Genomic DNA, 19,158 nt, shown 5'->3' on the forward strand with positions numbered 1-19,158 from the left:
GTTACCATTAACTAATTTGAAGATCTAATTTCAAAATATTGTATGATTATGCTCTCATGGACAAATCTAGAATATAGAATATTTTATAATAGAATATACATATGTGTGTGTGTGAGAGAGAGTATGTGTATGTGTTAATTAACAAATGACAAATGAGAGGCATTAGGGCAAAACAGAAGACTCTGCAGGATAAAATACACCAGTGGGTGGAAGTGTAAATATGAACAAAGTGCAGTGACGTGTGTGTGAGTGTGTGTGTGTGTGTGTGTGTGTGTGTGTGTGTGTGTGTGTAAGAAATGTCATAATGGAGTCAATTATTCTGTAAAACCAACTGGAAAATAATTATTAAAATAATGAAACCAGATTGAGTCAGCATTTCCTTCATGGAGGCAGTGTGGAGTGGAGGCCTTTGGGTCCTTTGTTTACAGAGTCTTGGATGTTTTGATGGTAGAGTCACCTCTGTTTCTAACTGTCCCATTCCTGGGACCCTTCGAAATAAATAGTATTTATTTCCTCGAAAATCATCTAATACTAGAAAACAATATGCTTTAGTAAAAATGGCAATCTTACCAAAAGCAATCTACAGATTCAATGCAATGCCCATCAAAATCCCAGCAAAGTTCTTCACAGACCTTGAAAGAACAATACTCAATTTCATATGGAAAAGCAAAAAAAAACCAGGGATAGCCAAAACAATCCTGTACAATAAAGGAACTTCTGGAGGCATCGCAATCTTTTTGAGAAAGATCCGTGCTTATCTCGAAAAAAAGAGTATGAGATCAGAATCAGATGAGTCAAGAGTAGCCTGCCTACGGAATGAGGAACCGTCTGGGAGGTGACACAGAGACTGGATATCTTAGAAGCTCAGACAGATGACAAAGGAGTGAACCTGGCTTCTAGGGGCCTAGGGATATTCACAGGGGGTCATTGTATACAACCCCTCTTTCTTATATAGGAAAGTGGCTTTCTTTCCTATAGGATTACAGCCACTCAAAGATACGCTGGATCGTTTATTTTGCTGTTGAAGGTCCGCATGTTGCTACGTCATTTCTCTTCCTCTTGCCCTTTCAAAGTGTTTATTCAAGTTTCCCAAGCTACAGTCTGGGACTGACCTTTCTGGGAAGAGGGGGTTGAAGAAGCAAGGGTGGCGTGGCAAAGAGGGAACTGGGATCTGGTGGGATATACATCAGAGAAGTTTGATACTCTAATTTTGATACCACTAAGGTTCTGTGCCAGCGTTCATCCCTCAATGGATATTTTAAAAGACAAATTTTACATATGTGCCTCCCAAATACTATCTATATTTTTCTTTCAAAATATTTAATTATTTATTAAGCATACAATGTACTGCTGGCATGGAAGGCACCAGGTCTCAATACAGATGGTTGTGAGCCACCATGTGGTTGCTGGGAATTGAACTCAGGACCTCTGGAAGAGCAGCCAGTGCTCTTACCCTCTGAGCCACCTCTCCAGCCCATACTCTGTAATAGCTAATATCGATTGTTAACATCATAAGATCTAGAATTACCTGCGATATAAGCCTAGCCATGCTTGTGTGTGGTGATGTCTTGTTTGTACAAATAAAGCTTGCCTGAAGATCAGAAGGCAGAGCTAGCCACTAGTTAACCATAGAGATCCGGAGGTCTGTACAGATAGACAGGAAGTGATATGGGTGGGCAGAGAGAAGAAGTGATAAGGAGGGAGGAAACAGGAACTCTCTGTTTTCAGCTGGGAAGTGCAGAGATAAGATGGCCGTTGTTTTGCACCTTCGTCTCTCTAATCTCTCAGCATTTTCCCCAATATCTGTTTTCGGGCTTTTATTATTAAGACTATAGAACTCATGCTACACTTGTAAGGGAGTCTCTCCATTAGGTTAATTGAGCTAGAAAGCCCCACCTTAAATGTGGGTTGCACCATTCCACGGGCCAGGGTCCTGGGTTAAACACAGAGGAGAAAGCCAGCTGAGTGCTGGCTTTTCCATTCTGCTTTGTGAATGTGGAGACATTGTAACCACCCACCCCAAGCACCAGTTATCACAGCTTCTCGCGGTGAGGGACTATACCCTCAAGCTGTGAGTCCAGATACACCCTCTCTCCCTTCAAGTGCTTTAGCTGGGGTTTGTCATTGCAATAAAACTTAAAATAACGAATACATACTTCTTTCTAGTCTTTGAAACATGTGTCTTTTGCAATCTGTTTCAAGGCTCTCTCTCCTGCTGGCTCTGAGCATCTTCAAAGGAGTAATTACACTAATAATTCTTACATCTCCAGGAACTTTTACAAAAGATGTGTCCTCCATACATGGTCAATAAACAAACGAAAGATGTTCAACCCTTATAATAGTTTCTCAATCCGTGGGTTTCTAGCGCTACCTTTATTGACCGCTTGCTCTGCAAACCACATCGACAGTTATTTAACCAATCCCTCTCCTGGCCCTTTGTGTTCTTTCTACCCTCTCTGAAATTCTCTCCTGAATGGAAGCAGAGATATGGCCTGGGGCAGAGTAATGTGATTGGGGGAGATTAAACAGTCAGGTGATAGGCAGACAAGTTGGGAGGCGGAACTTAGTCACACAGCACGGAGCTCATGAGGAAACCAAGACAAACTCAGGGTGGTGATGGCGGGAAGGGAGAAGCCGTGTTCATGCTCGTTACCACATCTGTAAAGTCCCAGTCATGGATTTGCTCTACACGGAGCTAAGCCTGTGACCAGATGTGGGAACACTGTCCAGTGGTGGGAAGCAGAATTTAGCACCATAGCTAGCTCCCAAGTTGTCAATCTGGAACGGTATTTGACCGGGCCATTATTGCCGTCATTTATAGTGCCTTTTTTTTTTTTTTGTTTTTGTTTTTGTTTTGTTTGGTTTTTTTCGAGACAGGGTTTCTCTTTGGCTTTGGAGCCTGTCCTGGAACTAGCTCTGTAGACCAGGCTGGTCTCGAACTCCCAGAGATCCGCCTGCCTCTGCCTCCCGAGTGCTGGGATTAAAGGCGTGCGCCACCACCGCCCGGCTTATAGTGCCTTTTTAACAAACTAAAGAAGCCTTTACTGGGCATGTGCTCAAGTGAGCTTTGCATACATTAACCATGAATTCTCCTCAGGGGACGGAAAGGCTGCTTGATGTCATCCAAAGTCATACAGACAGCAACGGGAGAGATACGCCCTGCATTTAGGTAGACTGGCTCCGTGACCCCACACCATAAAAGGCTATTACGGCTCAGTATGGTAAATGCTGACAGAAAAGCAAAAGCCATGGAAAGCTGATGTACTTGAGAGAAGGGGGGGGGGGGGAGCCCTCTGGCCAAGCTTCCCAGAGAGGAAAATGCTGGAATTAAATTGGAAAGGGTGGCTTGAACCACAGCCCACATGGCCCCTAGGCCGTCTAGCGCCCTCTGGTGGGGAGAGTTCTGAGATCACACGTAGGCTCCTGCGATTGATCCCTTAATAATGAAGGTAGAGAATGATGAGAGACCAGCAAAGGCCTAAGAAAGAGGAAGTCCTCGTGGAGAAACTTTGCTGGGGAAAGACATCAACACTGCAGAGATAAAAATGGGAGAATTTGCAGCTAAGGACATGAATGAAAAACTGAAACAACACTAATAGATCTAATCCTTGAATTAAAAATGCCAAATGACAGGGAAGACATGAGATTGAATTAATGGCATGGATGAAAGGCTTTGAGCTAATTATGGCATGTACAAAGGGAAGCCACAGAAGGGGTAGAGCAATTAGGGGGAAGATAATAATAAGATGTAATAAGAGGAGCAAGAGATAATCAAACGCACGGATAATTGGCATAGAGGATCCAATAAATGTAATAAAATATGCATTCGGGCACATGATACATTTTCTTAAAACAAAAGAACTCAATCTAAAGCGAAAATTTATCTACACACCATGAGAGACGGGCTGTATAGTTACCTTTCTCTTCGTGACAAAATACCTTATGGAAGCAAATTAAGGGACAAAGCATTTGATTTTGGTCCACAGTTTAATTTAAAAAAAAAAAAGATACAGTCCATCGTGTTAGGGATGAGGGTAGGAGCCATTGTAACTGTGGGGCCAGAGAGGTGATGCTGATGTTCAGCTCATCTCCCTTGTTGGCACAAACTAGGACCCCCATCCCTTAAGATGGCACCCCCACATCCCACCTGGATATTCACACATCAGTTCAATCTCTCAGAAATGCCCTCACAGACGTGCCCAGAGGTGGGATTCCCAGGGGATTCTAAGCTCCAGGTGAGATGGCAGTGAAGATTAACTTTGAATAAACACAGACTTTGGACAGACATTAAGATTTTGCCTGGCTTTGTTACTGGTTTTAATGGAAAAATTATTACTCTGACATCTGTACAAAGGAAATTCTATGGGGTGGGGGTGGGTAGGAACCGAACCGAGTTTGTCACAAACATGTTCAAATATCCTCTGTGTCAGAGGCCAATGAAACAGCGTCTACAGAGCTTAGAAGAGAAGGAATGGCCCAAAAGTATTACAACTAGCCGTCCGCAGAGGATTTTAAGCATGGAAGAACAGAAGGTGTAAGACAATCCATGTCGTTCTTGGAAACTAGTATCCAAGCCATCAAAGCCAAGTGATAAAATAAAAAGAGTTCATAAAGGTAAGTTAATAATTTCCCATTGCTATGACAGAATGCCAGAGAGAGTCGACTTACAAGATAGAAATCTTTGCTTTGGTTGATGGTTGCAAAGCTTTTGGTCCACAGTTCTTGGTCTTGTTACTTAGGACCTGTGGTAGCCCATACATTGCGCAGAGGGGCATGGTGGAGAGAACTTTATTATGGCCCAGCTATGAACTAGCCCTGCATCTGTGCACTGGGGTCTTGTTTGCTGGATGATTGACCATGAAGATCTGGCTTAACGAGCATATTAAGTCATGGATGGTAATTAATATGGTATCATCACTGGAAGGTTTATTTAGCTACTCCATATAATGTTCTTCAGTTAACACTAATTTGGTCTCGATTGAGGTCTCCTCCTCTCATGTAGAGAGAGCCCGCCCTTTGGGGGCGGGACGGCCTCGGGCAAATGTCTATAAATTGGGGTGCACAGACGCTGGTAGCCCCTTCTTCCTGGGCATCGCGGGAACTTCGGTTGCATGAGTGTGTTTTTTATTAAAGTGGCGTTATCTTATACCAATTGGCCTGTATTAATTCGATCCGCCTTCACTCTCAGATGACTATGGTTTGTGTCAAGCTGACATAAGGCTCGCCAGCCCTCATTCTTGCACATTCGTGACAGTTTGTCTATTGACAACTGTTGCCAAATAAAATTCTTAAAATACTTGGGAGTCTGTTTTATGCAACATAAAATTCTTGGCTTTTGTTTTCCTTATTTGAGAATCTTAACTGTGTTAAATGTTACTCTGTTGTCTTCTGGGGTAAAGTGTTGCTTTCAAAAAAAATCTGAAGTTAGTTTAATTGAATATTATTTGCTATTTTTGTTTAGATACTCAAAGGTATTTTTTTCTTTTAAAAAATATAAGTTTATATGAGGGTGTATCATTGTTGCCACTTTTAATGGACGGTCAAACTGTGTACTATGTTAGGGTCTTTTTATGTATAATTTCAAACCTTTACTCCTTGTTTCAAGAAAACTTTCTAGAGTTGAATGCCCTGTTCCGTTCATTTGGATTTTGCCCTCAGAGATCTCTGTTGCTAGAACGTCAGATCTTCTTTTCCTATCTTTTACCATTTTTTTTAATTTTGTATTTCTTTTTTAATGCGATTTTTACTTTAAAAAATTGTGCTCTTCAACATTTTGCTTTCCTCAATAGCTTACCTGCTGTATTAACTTTTAGCATTAACTTGTAAAAATTAGTTTTGTCCCTTTTATTCCTAATTCTACCCTAAATCCTATTACCTCACTTAATTGTTCCCCAATTTGATCAAAATTAATTCTTAATCTGCTGTAAAGATTTGTCACTCATATTAGTTTAATAAGACACTGATTAATCAATAGCCAGGCAGGAAGTAGAGATGGGGCAAACAGACTAAAAGAATTCTGGGAAGAGGAAAGGCAGAGATGCAGTCACCAGCCAGATGCAGAGGAAGCAAGAAGAGAAAGCCTCACTGAGAAAAGGCACCAAGCCATGTGGCTAAACACAGATAAGTATTATGGGTTAAGTCGTAAGAGCTAGTAAATAATAAGCCTGAGCTAATAGGCCAATGAGTTTATAATTAATATAAGCCTCTGTGTGTTTCTTTGGGTCCGAATAGCTGAGGGACCAGGCGGGACAGAAACTTCCATTCATCTTTCATCTGCTTTATATTTTACCTACTTTTAAAGAGATTAACTCCTGGGGATATATGCTCAAAAGAATGCACCAGCATACAATTAGAATCCTTGCTTAGCCACTTTAGGTTGTCTCACAATCTTCAGGTTGTGGAATCATCACAGGTACACACTGACAGAGAACGGAAAAAGAAAAGAGGGGATAGTCTCAGTAGTGGGACAACCATTGCGAAAGGGGTGCTTCTGTCCCTGAGACCATTCACAAACAAGCTGCGAGCTCTCAAGGTATTCTATGTCTTCCACTCACGCACTGCGGTGTGTACACACACACATACACACACACACATACACACACATACATACACACACATATACACACACATACATATACACACACATACATATACACACACATACACACACATATATACACACACATACACACATACATACACACACATACATACACATACACACATATACACACACATACATACACACACATACATACACATACACACACATATACACACACATACATATACACACACATACACACATACACACATACATACACATACACACATATACACACATACATATACACACATACATACACACACATACACACACATACATATACACACACATACACACACATACACACATACATATACACACATACACACACATACATGCACACACACATACACACACATACATACACACATACACACACATACACACACATACATACACACACATATACACACACATGCACACACATACATACACACATATATACACACACACATACACACACATACATACACACACATACACACACACATACATACACACATACACACATATACACACACATACACACACACATACACACACATACAGAGAGAGAGAGAGAGAGAGAGAGAGAGAGAGAGAGAGAGAGAGAGAGAGACTTTAATGGGGCACTGGAGAGATGGCTCTGTGGTTAAGAATACTTGCTGCTCCTGCAGAGAACCCCATTCAGTTCCCAGCACCCACACCAGGCAGTTCACAACCACCTGTAACTCCAGTTCTGGGGATCTGATGCCCTCATCTGGTCTCCATGTTCACCTGCACACATGCGGTGCACATACATACACTCACGCACACACACACACACACACACACACACACACATAAAATAAAAATATATTCCTTAAAAAATAACGTGAGGAAATAAAGATAAATACTGCGTATTTTCTCTCATGGACTCACACATGAAGGCAAATTTTGAGTTGGGAGGACATGCGGGTAGCAAGAGACAATAATGGGAGATAATTTAATTAAAGTACATACTTGTAAAGTAAAAAAAAAAAGGTTATACTTTCGATCTGTTCTGTGGGCATATCTTTGGTGTGATTTCATTGTCTCAACAGAAGCCATTCTGTTAAATTGTTTCCCTTAAAATAACTGTACGACTTGATCTCGATACTTCTTATTCCTTTGTATAAATTTAATCTCTCTGGAATTTCAGAAGGAAGCATCGTCCACGTTAGCTTTCCTAACGTGAGGCTTCTTCTGATATCCGTGTGGGGAGCTTTTAGAATAAGGCAGCTTGCTTTCTGAGGTCGCCTGACCTTCTTTCTTTCTGCCGCTCCCACGCGGCCTTCTCTCCCTTCCCTAGGAAACACAACCACAGAGCTATTCTTTCGTTAACTGAATATTGTCCTTACGGAAGCCCGATTCCTTTGAAAACTTCGTGGATGCCTTGAGGAAGTCGACTCCAGAACCAGTGACCTTGGTCACCAAGGTCGGCTGCTGACGCCACAGCTTCAACTTCTGGAGGTCTCGTTCCAGTAATGTCTGCTCCAGTGGGCACCCGCACCCAAAGTCTTGGTAACCTGCCTGCATCCTGCTTCAGACAGCTTTCCTGACACTACACTTAATTTTCTACAAGGACCAAAAGTGCTCCCTAGTGGCTCGGTGAAGGGCTTGCAATTGACTGATAGGGTGCTGTTCCTAAACCAGGTTTATAATTGGTCCTTATTGGAGGCTTGTGATTGGTCTTTGGGAAACAGCTGCACTGTGATTGGTGAAAATTACAACTCCCACATGCATTTGCATGCCACACCCCTTCTGGTTCTACAATGCTGTTGTTCCCAATATTTCTCAAGTCAATCAGGAGACCCTTCCCTGTGTGGTGCCTACTGGTATATCAGGTTCGATTTAAAAAAGCTTCTCCCGAGAGATCTGTTTGTGATCTTTATCATGGGTGGAGTAGGCTGAGCCGAAAACCCCTGACGGCTGCAGTGGAAAGCAGAGGCAGCTGGGGTAGGGAAGGATGGCGGCTAAAGGCAAGAGAGGATGAAGAGCTGAAACCGGAAGAAACAGAGACCTGTGTCGAGCCAAACTCGAGAGCCTGGGTCACTGGAAGGGCTCCAGGGTGCTGTCAAGTCTTAAGGGCCAAGGAGTTCTGAGTCCTAAGCCCCGAGAACTGCCACACTAGATGCCGTTAGGAACCGATGGCCCTGACATCCGAGGTTTGGGAACTGTAATACTATATGGCACTGACTGTTGCTATTGCTGGTTGGTGCTAAGGGCCAAGGCTTACAGAAGCTGCCAAGCACCAGCAGAGAAATATCCAGAGAAGTATTCACCGCCAGAGAAATAAGCCTCTAACCTAAGCTCCCAGAGCTATAAATCTCCAGCTTCTAAAGCCGTAACCATAAGCCTCTAGCTCTCAGAGCTTGGAGCTCTAAGCCTCTGAGTCTGTGAACCCAGTCCATAAGCCTTTGGCACTTGAGTCCAGCACTGCCGATGCAGAAGACCCACTTCTTACCCATCGAAATTCTACACAAGGAGGGACAAAAGGACCCTAGGCAGCTGGCTGGTAATAACAGGACTTGACTGTTTCAGTTTCTTGAATTTCTTTTCAATTTTATTCCCCCTACAAACCCCTTCTGCTCATCTGCTTTAAAAGATAGCAACTCACAGTTCCTGTACCCAGACTGGCCCCGAAGTTTCCTGGTGAGTACCCATGAACCCCTGCATTCTCAGGGCATTTAGCTGCCTCCCTCGGCATTTTCCCCCAGCCACTGACACTCACGCCACAGGTCTCTGGGGATTGGGGTACCTGCTCCCCTGTTCTGTGGTTGATGTGCTCTTGGGTTTTGGATTAGCATCTGGATGCCCTTGATTTGATTCGGGGGTTCCAAGGCTTCTTTTTTTGGTGTTTTTTTTTTTTTTTCGAGACAGGGTTTCTCTGTAGCTTTGGAGCCTGTCCCGGAACTAGCTCTTGTAGACCAGGCTGGCCTCGAACTCACAGAGATCCGCTTGCCTCTGCCTCCCAAGTACTGGGATTAAAGGCGTGCGCCACCACCGCCTGGCTCGAGGCTTCTTTTTAAAACCATACTGCAGGAACTACCTTCCCTTTCTACTTTATTTTATATTTTCACAGTGATTACATTCATCTGGGAGAGGAAAAGAGCAATAATAAATAATAAACTTCTACCGGGGAGGGTGGGCAAATCTGACTGCATTCGACGGCTCAGGGCCTGATGGCTTTGATGATTAAACTGCCACCATCCGCTGGTTGTACCCGTGCAACTGCACTGCTATTTATTTAAACACTTCTGTTCCAGCTGGTAACCCGTCCCTGCTCAAAGTCCCCCTACCACCTCCCAAACATCCTTCCCTCTCCCCAGCACACCAAGTGAGAAAGGAATTAAAGAGTTAACACCCACCATATAGGCATTCTTCAGAACCCACCCTGCCCTACTCGATGGCTGACCTGCTCAATGGTTAGTGCCTCTGCTATCTTTTAGATCAATATTTTGAATATTATCTAAGAATAGGACCGCACGCACACGCGTGCGCTCGCGCGCGCGCGCACACACACACACACACACTCGGTTTGACAATATGTGGGATACAGAGGCACGGAGGCAAGGGTCTGTGCCTTATGAATGAATGGGCAAGGGTGTATGTCTTGTAAATGGATGGACCCATTCCACATTCTCATCCCTCTTTTGTGTAAGGCATCATTTAGCATCAGAAGCACACGACCTACAAGGCAAAGCCCTTCGCTTGACATCACCTGCTCTGTCCCGGGGACCATTTCCCCTTTGAGAGTTCTGCGTTATCATTTTTTTTTTTTTTGCATTAGAAACTCGAGTAATCCCTGAGCAGAAATAGGTGAGGTTGAGTATAGAACCAGAAGCCGCTCTTGAGCCGCCACTGTAACAAACCCCAGTATCCATCTCCCGGTTTGGAGCATCGGCTGCCATGAGAGGCCTGGCAGCTCAGTAAAGCACACAGTAAAAGCGCCAGATAGGGAACACTCTGTCCTTGTGCGCAATGAATCGGGAGGTCTGCTTAGACACAAAACCATACTGCAGGAACTACCTTCCCTTTCTACTTTATTTTATATTTTCACAGTGATTGCATTCATCTGGGAGTGAATCGACCATTTAACAATTAATACTCTCACTGGATTGACAACTCTTTGTTTGGCCAGGGAGGAAGGATAGATCTAGGATTGAAGCAGCCTGGGAACAGAATGTTTGGCTAAATAATCAGTTTTTCTTCTGAAGATTCTCCACCCTCTCAGGAGAGCAATGCATTTAAAGAGATAGTCGGAGTTTCGTTTGCTGGTTGCTGACAGCAAAAACTTCCTGACGAGAAAAATATCAACAAGGGCAAGTTACTATTAGAACGAGAGAGAGAGAGAGAGAGAGAGAGAGAGAGAGAGAGAGAGAAATTATCTTAACACCCCCATCCCCTCAAAGTCAATAAATATTGGTTGTATATATTGAGCAAATATGTATTAAGAACATACTGCTGGCTGCAGTCCTTACTATTATCAAATGCTTCCCTTTTTTTTTACCAGGGAAATTCATATGCAGAAACGCTTGGTGGACCTGGAACTGTAGCTCTGGCTGGGATCATCAGCACTCCAAGACATAAACAAATAGCTGGGGGCGTGGGTGAGTGGCTGAGGACCTCCTGGCATGCATGAGACCCTCGATCCAGTCCTCAGCAAGGGCAACAAGCAGAAACCATCGGCCCACAGCTCAACCTTGCTTCTGTATTGAGGACAGACAGGCAGTGATTTCCCCTGTTTAACACCTAGACAGGAAGCGGCCATGTATTTGGAGTGGGACATTATTGTTTATCCCCTGAGGTGAGACCGAGTGAAGGAACACAGGCATAGCAGCTTGATTAGTCTGTAGGAGTTTATGGGAGCTCGGGGAACCCCTTCCCTCAGAACCTGTTTCTTTGAAGACGGAGAATCGGGCCTCATAAATTGTCACCTGACACAGTGAGAATATTAGATCGACAACCGCTGCCATTAGCTTTTAGCAATAAAGTGATTTCCAGCGCAGCAAGGGGATACATCAAAACTCGTGGTGGAAAGGCAGGGGGAAATAAAAGGAGACTTTTCAAGTTATACAGCACTCAGTTACGGTGTGGGTGTAAGTGCCCATGAAAAGATTGACGTCTGAAGGGTTTGGTCCCTAGCTGGCTCCTCTAGTCAGAGAGGTGATTGGACATTGTGGGTTCTTCCTTCATCAGTGGGTTAATCGACAGAGAGATTCATAATTTGATTCTATAATTGTAAGGTAATGGAAACTTTCTAGGGTAGGGCCGAGTAAATGGAATACTGCAGCCCTGCCCATAGGGAATGTATATTCTCTCTCCTCTCTCCTCCCCACTTCTCCCTTCTCCTCTTTGATGGCTGGGAGGCCGTTCTAGGAGCCATCCCAAGTCTCAGACCATGATAGGATCTTGGAGACCAACTGTCCTTGCCCATTCTGGAATTCTCATTCTCATTCTCTCTCTCTCTCTCTCTCTCTCTCTCTCTCTCTCTCTCTCTCTCTTTCTCTCTCTCTCTCTTTCTAAAACCCTGGCCAACTATCTTGGCTCCTACTCAAGCACATACTAGTCCAAGATTCGAAGCCTCATCCCAAACAAACACCCTATCTCTGGACATTGGGAAGTGTTTTGGTTTTCAGGAGGTTTTTTGGGGGTGGGGGCAAGGAGCCAGAGCGTGTGTCTCTGTTTCCCCTGCTTGCTGCTCCATCTGTTGGAGTCAGAGGTAACAAGACTAACTCTCATCCCTTCAAATGGTGGCCAACAACAAACGATACACAGCCAACCATGTTGGCTCTTGAGGCAGGCTGCAGGGATGAAGTCCCAGCTTTGCCGCTCACTGGTTGGGTGACTGTGGGCAACCGAGTCTTCCTAAGCTTCAGGTTCATGCTTTGCAGACCAGGCCCCTAATACTGCCTATTCTCAAGGACTGAGAATGTGGAAGGGAGACTGTTCCATGACTCGGCAGTCAGAATCTCGATACTGATAAACTTGCTGTCCCCCCTGGGAGTCTGCATCCTCGGACTAAATGTCTTTATTTCTTCCCTTGTTCCAGGACTCCTTACGCCCCTCCTCCACCCAACCCAGTGACCAGGATTCCTGCCTACCTAGATCCCGAAAACTGAGCTTAAGCTCTGGTGTGCTCTGGTCCATAAGGGCCAGAACGAGGCATCCTCTCCTTTCTCTGGTTCTCCATCCATTCGCGGATTCGTTCACAAATGATGCGCAGCCTTTGTGTGTGTGTTAAGGTAGCCTGAGAGAGGACTGGCCTTTTGAAGGCACATACACATTCACAACTCCTGACTCCTGCAGTTCACACTGCAGTTGCAATGAGCTGAGACGAGGAGCAAATACTGCCCGGAAAGGCCTTGAGGCTTCCTGCTGCAGATGGTCTCTGCTGCAAAGGCTCGGCTCCATTGATGAAGCATGAAGGTAGCCTCAGTAAAACACATCCACATTGAACTCAGAGGAAGGACTGCAGTGGAATGGCATTTAGTTGATGCACACAACGTTGCCTGTTTCTCCACTTCCTCTTTCCCGCCTCTTCCTTCTCTCCTTCCTCCTTCATGCCTCTGTCCATCCATCCCTCTCTCTTTATCCCTCTTTTGCTTTTTATTATAACGTTTAATATTATACTATTATATTTTGACATCCTTTTAGCTGATCATCATTTCCTCTTCTATTTCTGATGGATTATTCCACACCAAGTAACTGTAAACCTGAAATTCCTGGCCCTTGGTGGCCCTTGAGTTTAGAGCTCAGCATTTGAGTCATTTGCCAGGGGAAGGACAGTGCTACCCACTGCCGTTCTGACGTGTGCACCCTGGGCGGGCAGTGTGTACATGCACTTTCTACATACAATTTCATATCCCACAACCTTAAGAGGCTGAGAAAAAACTAACTAGAGATGTGCGGAGCCCAGGCACCTCTCCAGGAAGCCACCGTAGCACAGGACAGTGTGTGTCCTTCCAAAGAAGTCACACCTGTCCCTTTTCTTAAAAACCTAAAGAAAAAACAGGCAGAGATTTGAACTCCACAGTGAACTATAACTGGATCTGAAATTTTAAAAACCCAGAAAAGAGGCAAAACAGTTACATCCAGATCAGTACTGTAAATACTGCTATAAAATGGGGAAACTAAAAACACGATTCATTGATCTTGGGTGCTCATATACAATAACTATGGTTTATTTTATTTTAAAAAAAAATCAAGTCAGACATGTTGGTGGCATAGATCTGTAATCCCAGAACTAACTGGGAAGGATGAGGCAGGGATATTGGAAATTCAAGGCAAGAAAATTCTGGGCGGCTGCATAGTAAGACTCCATTTCAAAACAAAGAGAAATAGAACACAAACTTAGTTTCCATTTTGTCAGATCGGGAGGCGCACTGGAGGAGGTTGACGGGGTCATGAGGGTTGGGGGATGGACAGACAACTATTTCTCTGGGCAAAGGAGCACCAGAGCTGGTCATTGGCAGCTGTGACCTCAGTACCAGAAAGGGAAGGGCAGCAAGGAGCTCACCTCCTCCTGAAGTTCTAGACTAAAAGAGGAGAACCTTTCCCCGTGAGAGTTCCTCACAGATTACATGAAGGGACCCTGTTGTGGAATGTGATTTTAAGATGTGCTACATTTATTCATGCTGTGGAACATTTGTTTAATGACGCAAAGCTGCGTTGCATTCTTTTATGCTGCATCTGTTTAACTCTGTGAAGCTGTGTTACTTAACCTGCCTAAAACACCTGATTGGTCTAATAAAGAGCTGAATGACCAATAGTGAGGCAGGATAAAGGATAGGTGGGGCTGGCAGGCAGTGAGAATAAATAGGAGAAATCTGGGAAGAGATCGAAGAGGAGAAGGAGGAGGACACCAGGGACCAGTCACCCAGCTGCACATCAAGCCATGGAGTAAGAAGTAAAGAAAGGCATATAGAACAGAGAAAGATAAAAGCCCAGAGGCAAAAGGCAAACATGATAATTTAAGATAAGAAAAGCTGGCAAAAAACAAGCCAAGCTAAGGCTGGGCGTTAATAAGAAAGAATAAGCCTCCATGTGATTTATTTGGGAGCTGGGTGGCGCCCCCCCCCCCCCCCGAGAGAGTCAAAGAGTAAAAACAGTATTAACCCTGTAGCTGCTGGCCCATCTTATTACATCTTGGGAAGGAGCGCTCTTCCTCAGATGGTGCGTGATTTCGGTCCTACACTTAAAAAACAAGACAGTCTCTGCTCCCCGAGAACCTGGGATCCAGAAACAAGTGGTGGATTTTTGAAGCCCGCTTAGAGCAAGTGTTAGAGCAAGTGTCACATATTTCTGGCGATCATATTCAACCAGGAAATATTGTCTCCTGGCATCTCTGTGGAACACAAGTGAACTGTATCCGCTATCAAATTGTGTTCCCGTTCCCTGAATTCATCTGTTGATATATAACCTCTCCCCCACATGGCTGTACCAAGACAGGACTTTAAGGAGGATTAAAATTAATTGAGTCCCTAAGGATGAGGATGCTAAATAGTCAAGCTGGGGAGGGGGCTATATTTTACCCCAGGCCCACCTCCCCCTTTTCTTCTCCTCCTCCCTATTTTATTTACCTGCCTCATTATTTTTCTATTGCCAAAAAGATCGTCACGGGATGTACAGACTCCCATGCACCCTGCATAGAGGAGTTCTCGGTAGATGTTTATCCATAGGGTACACCTTTGCTCTCCAAGCTGCTCGCATCTAACACTGACGACGGCGATATTCAGTTTGGGATTTAGAAATCAAATCTTAGTGGAGTTTATTCTGAGTGTCTCCATCAGCAGGTTTCCAAAGTTTCAGAACCTTGTGGTAGAACCTTTCAGCCATGACAGGCCCACTAACCTCAGAGGACACGGCTACAGAGCTGTGACCGTTCTGAAGAGGACGTCTGTGCCAAGGGTCACTACAGAGAATCTTCTCCTCCTTTGACACCTCCGTTCCAATGGGAGACCGAACAAGCATATTCCCGTGAAGAAGTGCTGCTGCCTCGTGCATTGAGCACGGTCTGCAGGGCCTGCTCTGGTTTAAGCAAGCTTTCTCCAAGGTCCCATGTGACCAGAGCCCAAGGCAGCCGCTCCAGCCTGGGAAGGAGCCATCCAGCACCTTTCTGGCAATCCTGCGAAGCACAGAACAACATGCTAGTTTATTTAACGTGACATTTAAAGGGCAAGGGAAAAGATGGGTGATGGAATGGTCAGTCCAAATACTGGGCATGAATAAGCCTGGTTGTCTTCGCAGTTGGAGATTTGCCTTTTGCTCCTGGTTGCGGTGGTAAGGTCTTTGGCACTTTGGATGTTACTTCCCCACCCGTTCCCTAGGACCTTTCTTTAGCCTATGCTCTGTCCTTCATTTTTTCTCAAGAGTGTCCTGCCAGCTTTTGAGGGATGGGGAACAAGGCTATGAAGGAGACACACAAGAAACTTGGTTGCAATAATAGAAATACAGATGAAGGCCACACTAGGGCTCCATGCTAGGGAGCCTGGACTAATTCTAGATAACATATTCTGGGGGCCACTTGGAGGTTAATAGGTCTTCTTATGTGTTGTAAGTAGGAACACACAATGATGTGACTTCCTTGGAGGGTAATTTGAGGAAAATTTATTACATTGGTTATAGACTAGATAGGTCCTGTCATTGATCTAAAGAACAGGGAGGGCTAAAGCGCTGAGTCACACCTATAATTCCAGCACCATAGAAGCTGAAGCAGGGGGATTGCTGCAAGTTCCAGGCCAGCCTGGTCCATTCAGAGAGTTACAGACTATGGTAGTCTGAAAGAAACTGGTCCCCAAAGAGAGCGGCCCTATTAGGACGGGAGGTATGGCCTTGTTGGAGGAAGTGTGTCACTGTGGGGGTGGGCTTTGAGGATTACACTCAGAGTGACAGTCCGGTGACTTCCTGTTGCTTCTGAGTCAAGATGTAGCACTCTTGGATCCAGTTCCATGTCTGCCTGTGCGCTACCATGCTCCCCGCCATGATGATAATGGACTGAACCTCTGAAACTAGCCACCCCAATTAAATGTTTTCATTATAAGACATGCCATGGTCCTGGTGTCTCCTTACAGCAATAGAAACCCTAACTAAGACACAGGCCAATCAAGGCTACATAAAGTAATTCTGTTTCAAATGGTAATAATAGTAACAATACTAATATTAGGGACCAGAGACTGCTCAGTTGGTTAAATGCTTCCAGGGCAAGCACAAGAACCTGAGTTTAGTCCCGAAAATCATGGAAGAGAGAAAGCCAGAGTGGCAGCAAGAGCTTGTAACCCCAAGAGCTGGAGAGGCAGAGACAGGCAGACAGACAAATCCCTGGGGCTAGCCAGCCTAGCCTCCTTGCTAAGTTCCAAGCCAGTGGAAGACCCTATCACATGTATTAAACAGGAAGGGCAAGGGAGGGTAACATCTAAAGCTGGCCTCCACGCTCATACGCACTTGAATCTAAGCATGCACACGCAGAGACACACATGCAAACTAACCACAATAAATAATATACAGGGGAGGATATGCATAGATTCTATGTAAATATACCACGTACATAGGGAGCATTCATAGGACATCTGGAACCAGTTCCACATTTGCTAATGAATGATGGGACAACATCCACTTTATCCCGATGGCAATGAACAGTCCACATATTTAAGACTCCTATTCCCAAGGCTTGTCGCGAGCGGGATTCAGACCAGCACATCCTCATTCCATGGGCTTTGTCTAGCTAATTATGGCCATCCCTTTCACTCCTCGACAGAAGGCTATTCTGCCAGCACCATTCCAAATATTTACTCTCCCAGGAGCGGGGAGGCTGTACTCCCATTGCTTCCTCAATCAACCTTGGAGTGCCTGGCATGCCATCCCTCGGTAATTAGAAGCTACCTACATTAAAATCTGCTCAGCGAATCATCTGTTCATTCATGAAACAGCTCGGGCTTCCTTGGCAGCTCCCGTCTGTCCTCAGGGTACAACAAATGCTAAGCAGTCGGCAGCCCGTGTTACCGTCCCTTTGGTCAGCCTGGCTGGGACACCTACACAAAGACTTTAAGGGTACGGACCTGCCCCTCTGGCTTCCTCAGAGATGAGTGGTAGTCTGGCATTCCCTGCTGCTGCTCGCTAGTCCCAAAGGTATGTTTCCCCAAGGAGCCCTGTGAGACATGCCTGACCCACAGGTTTTGAAACGTTCTCCAATTACGGTCTCTTGAGCTTCCATTCTGCCGTTGGATAGAGTGTCGACCCAGGGGGACATGTAGCCGAGTATGAAGCTACATGAATCCCTGCCCTGGCTGAATTTGTCTCAGCAAGTTCATAGGCATTATATAGTTTTTCCTTTTACTTTTTTTTTGGAAAGATTTATTTATTTATTACATATACAACATTCTATGCCCGCACGCTAGAGGAGGGCGCCAGATCTCAGTACAGATGGTTGTGAGCCACCATGTGGTTGCTGGGAATTGAACTCAGGACCTCTAGAAGAGCAGTCAGTGCTCTTAACCACTGAGCCATCTCTCCAGCCCCTTCCTTTTACTTTTACACGGGGTTTCATGTAGCCCAGGCTGTCTTGAATTCATCTTGAACGTCAGATCCTCCTGCCTCTACCTCCCAAGTGGGAGAATTATAGGCACTATGCTTGGTTTGTGGGGATTGAGAACAGGGCTTCCTGCGGCTGAGCTGCCAACTCACCCTCCCCACCCCTGTGCAGACACGCGCACAAGTGTGTTGGTTTCCTAATTGGTTTAAGGTCCTTGCTCACTCCGTATCCATTCTCATTACTGGGTAACTGGAGACAGCCACCTCTGAGGTTTTTTGTTTTTTTTTTTTTTTATACCGTTCCACTCCCATTTTATTTTCCTAAAATGTCACTTGCCCAGCCAAGGACATTTCCCCCCTAGAGTCCTTGAAGACTGTTTGGAGCTGAAATAACTATCACGGTCAGCTGAACACTAGATGAAAAATAGTGTTATACGTCAAATTAATATTTCAGGAAAGAAAATGTGCAAACCCCCACAGGCATATCCACGGCAGGGTGGGTGGGGTGTGGGGTATTTCAACATTAGCAACAAAATCACAGAATGACAACTAGGAGACCAGAGCCGCATAAGGCCCTCAGATGGGCCCTGGAGTCAGAGGGGAGAGAAGGGACCACACAGCGGTGGCAGGTGTCTCTCTTTGTCAGCGGGGCAGACAGGAGGGACACCAGGGAGCAAGAGGGGCGACATCTGTAAACCGGATTCGTTTTGTGAGGGGGCTGCTGGATGACAAGAAACCGCAGCGGAAGCCTTTACGAAAACCTAAGTTGTAGAAGAAGGATGATAATCCAGTCGGTCGGTGGTGGCGCACAGGTCTTTAATCCCAGCGCCAGGGAGACAGAGGTAGGTGGATCTCTGAGTTCAAGGCCAGCCTGGTCTACAGAGCGAGCCCTAAGTCAGCCAAGATACACTGAGAAACCCTGTCTCAGAAACAAAAACAAAAACAGAAGACAAAAAGAAGAGGAAGAAGGATGATTGATCCAAGATCCTGCAGCTTGGCCGAAGCAGACAATAATGTGAATG

This window comes from Microtus ochrogaster, chromosome 24 (genome assembly GCF_000317375.1).
Source record: "Microtus ochrogaster isolate Prairie Vole_2 chromosome 24, MicOch1.0, whole genome shotgun sequence".
In the NCBI taxonomy this organism is placed as follows: domain Eukaryota; kingdom Metazoa; phylum Chordata; class Mammalia; order Rodentia; family Cricetidae; genus Microtus; species Microtus ochrogaster.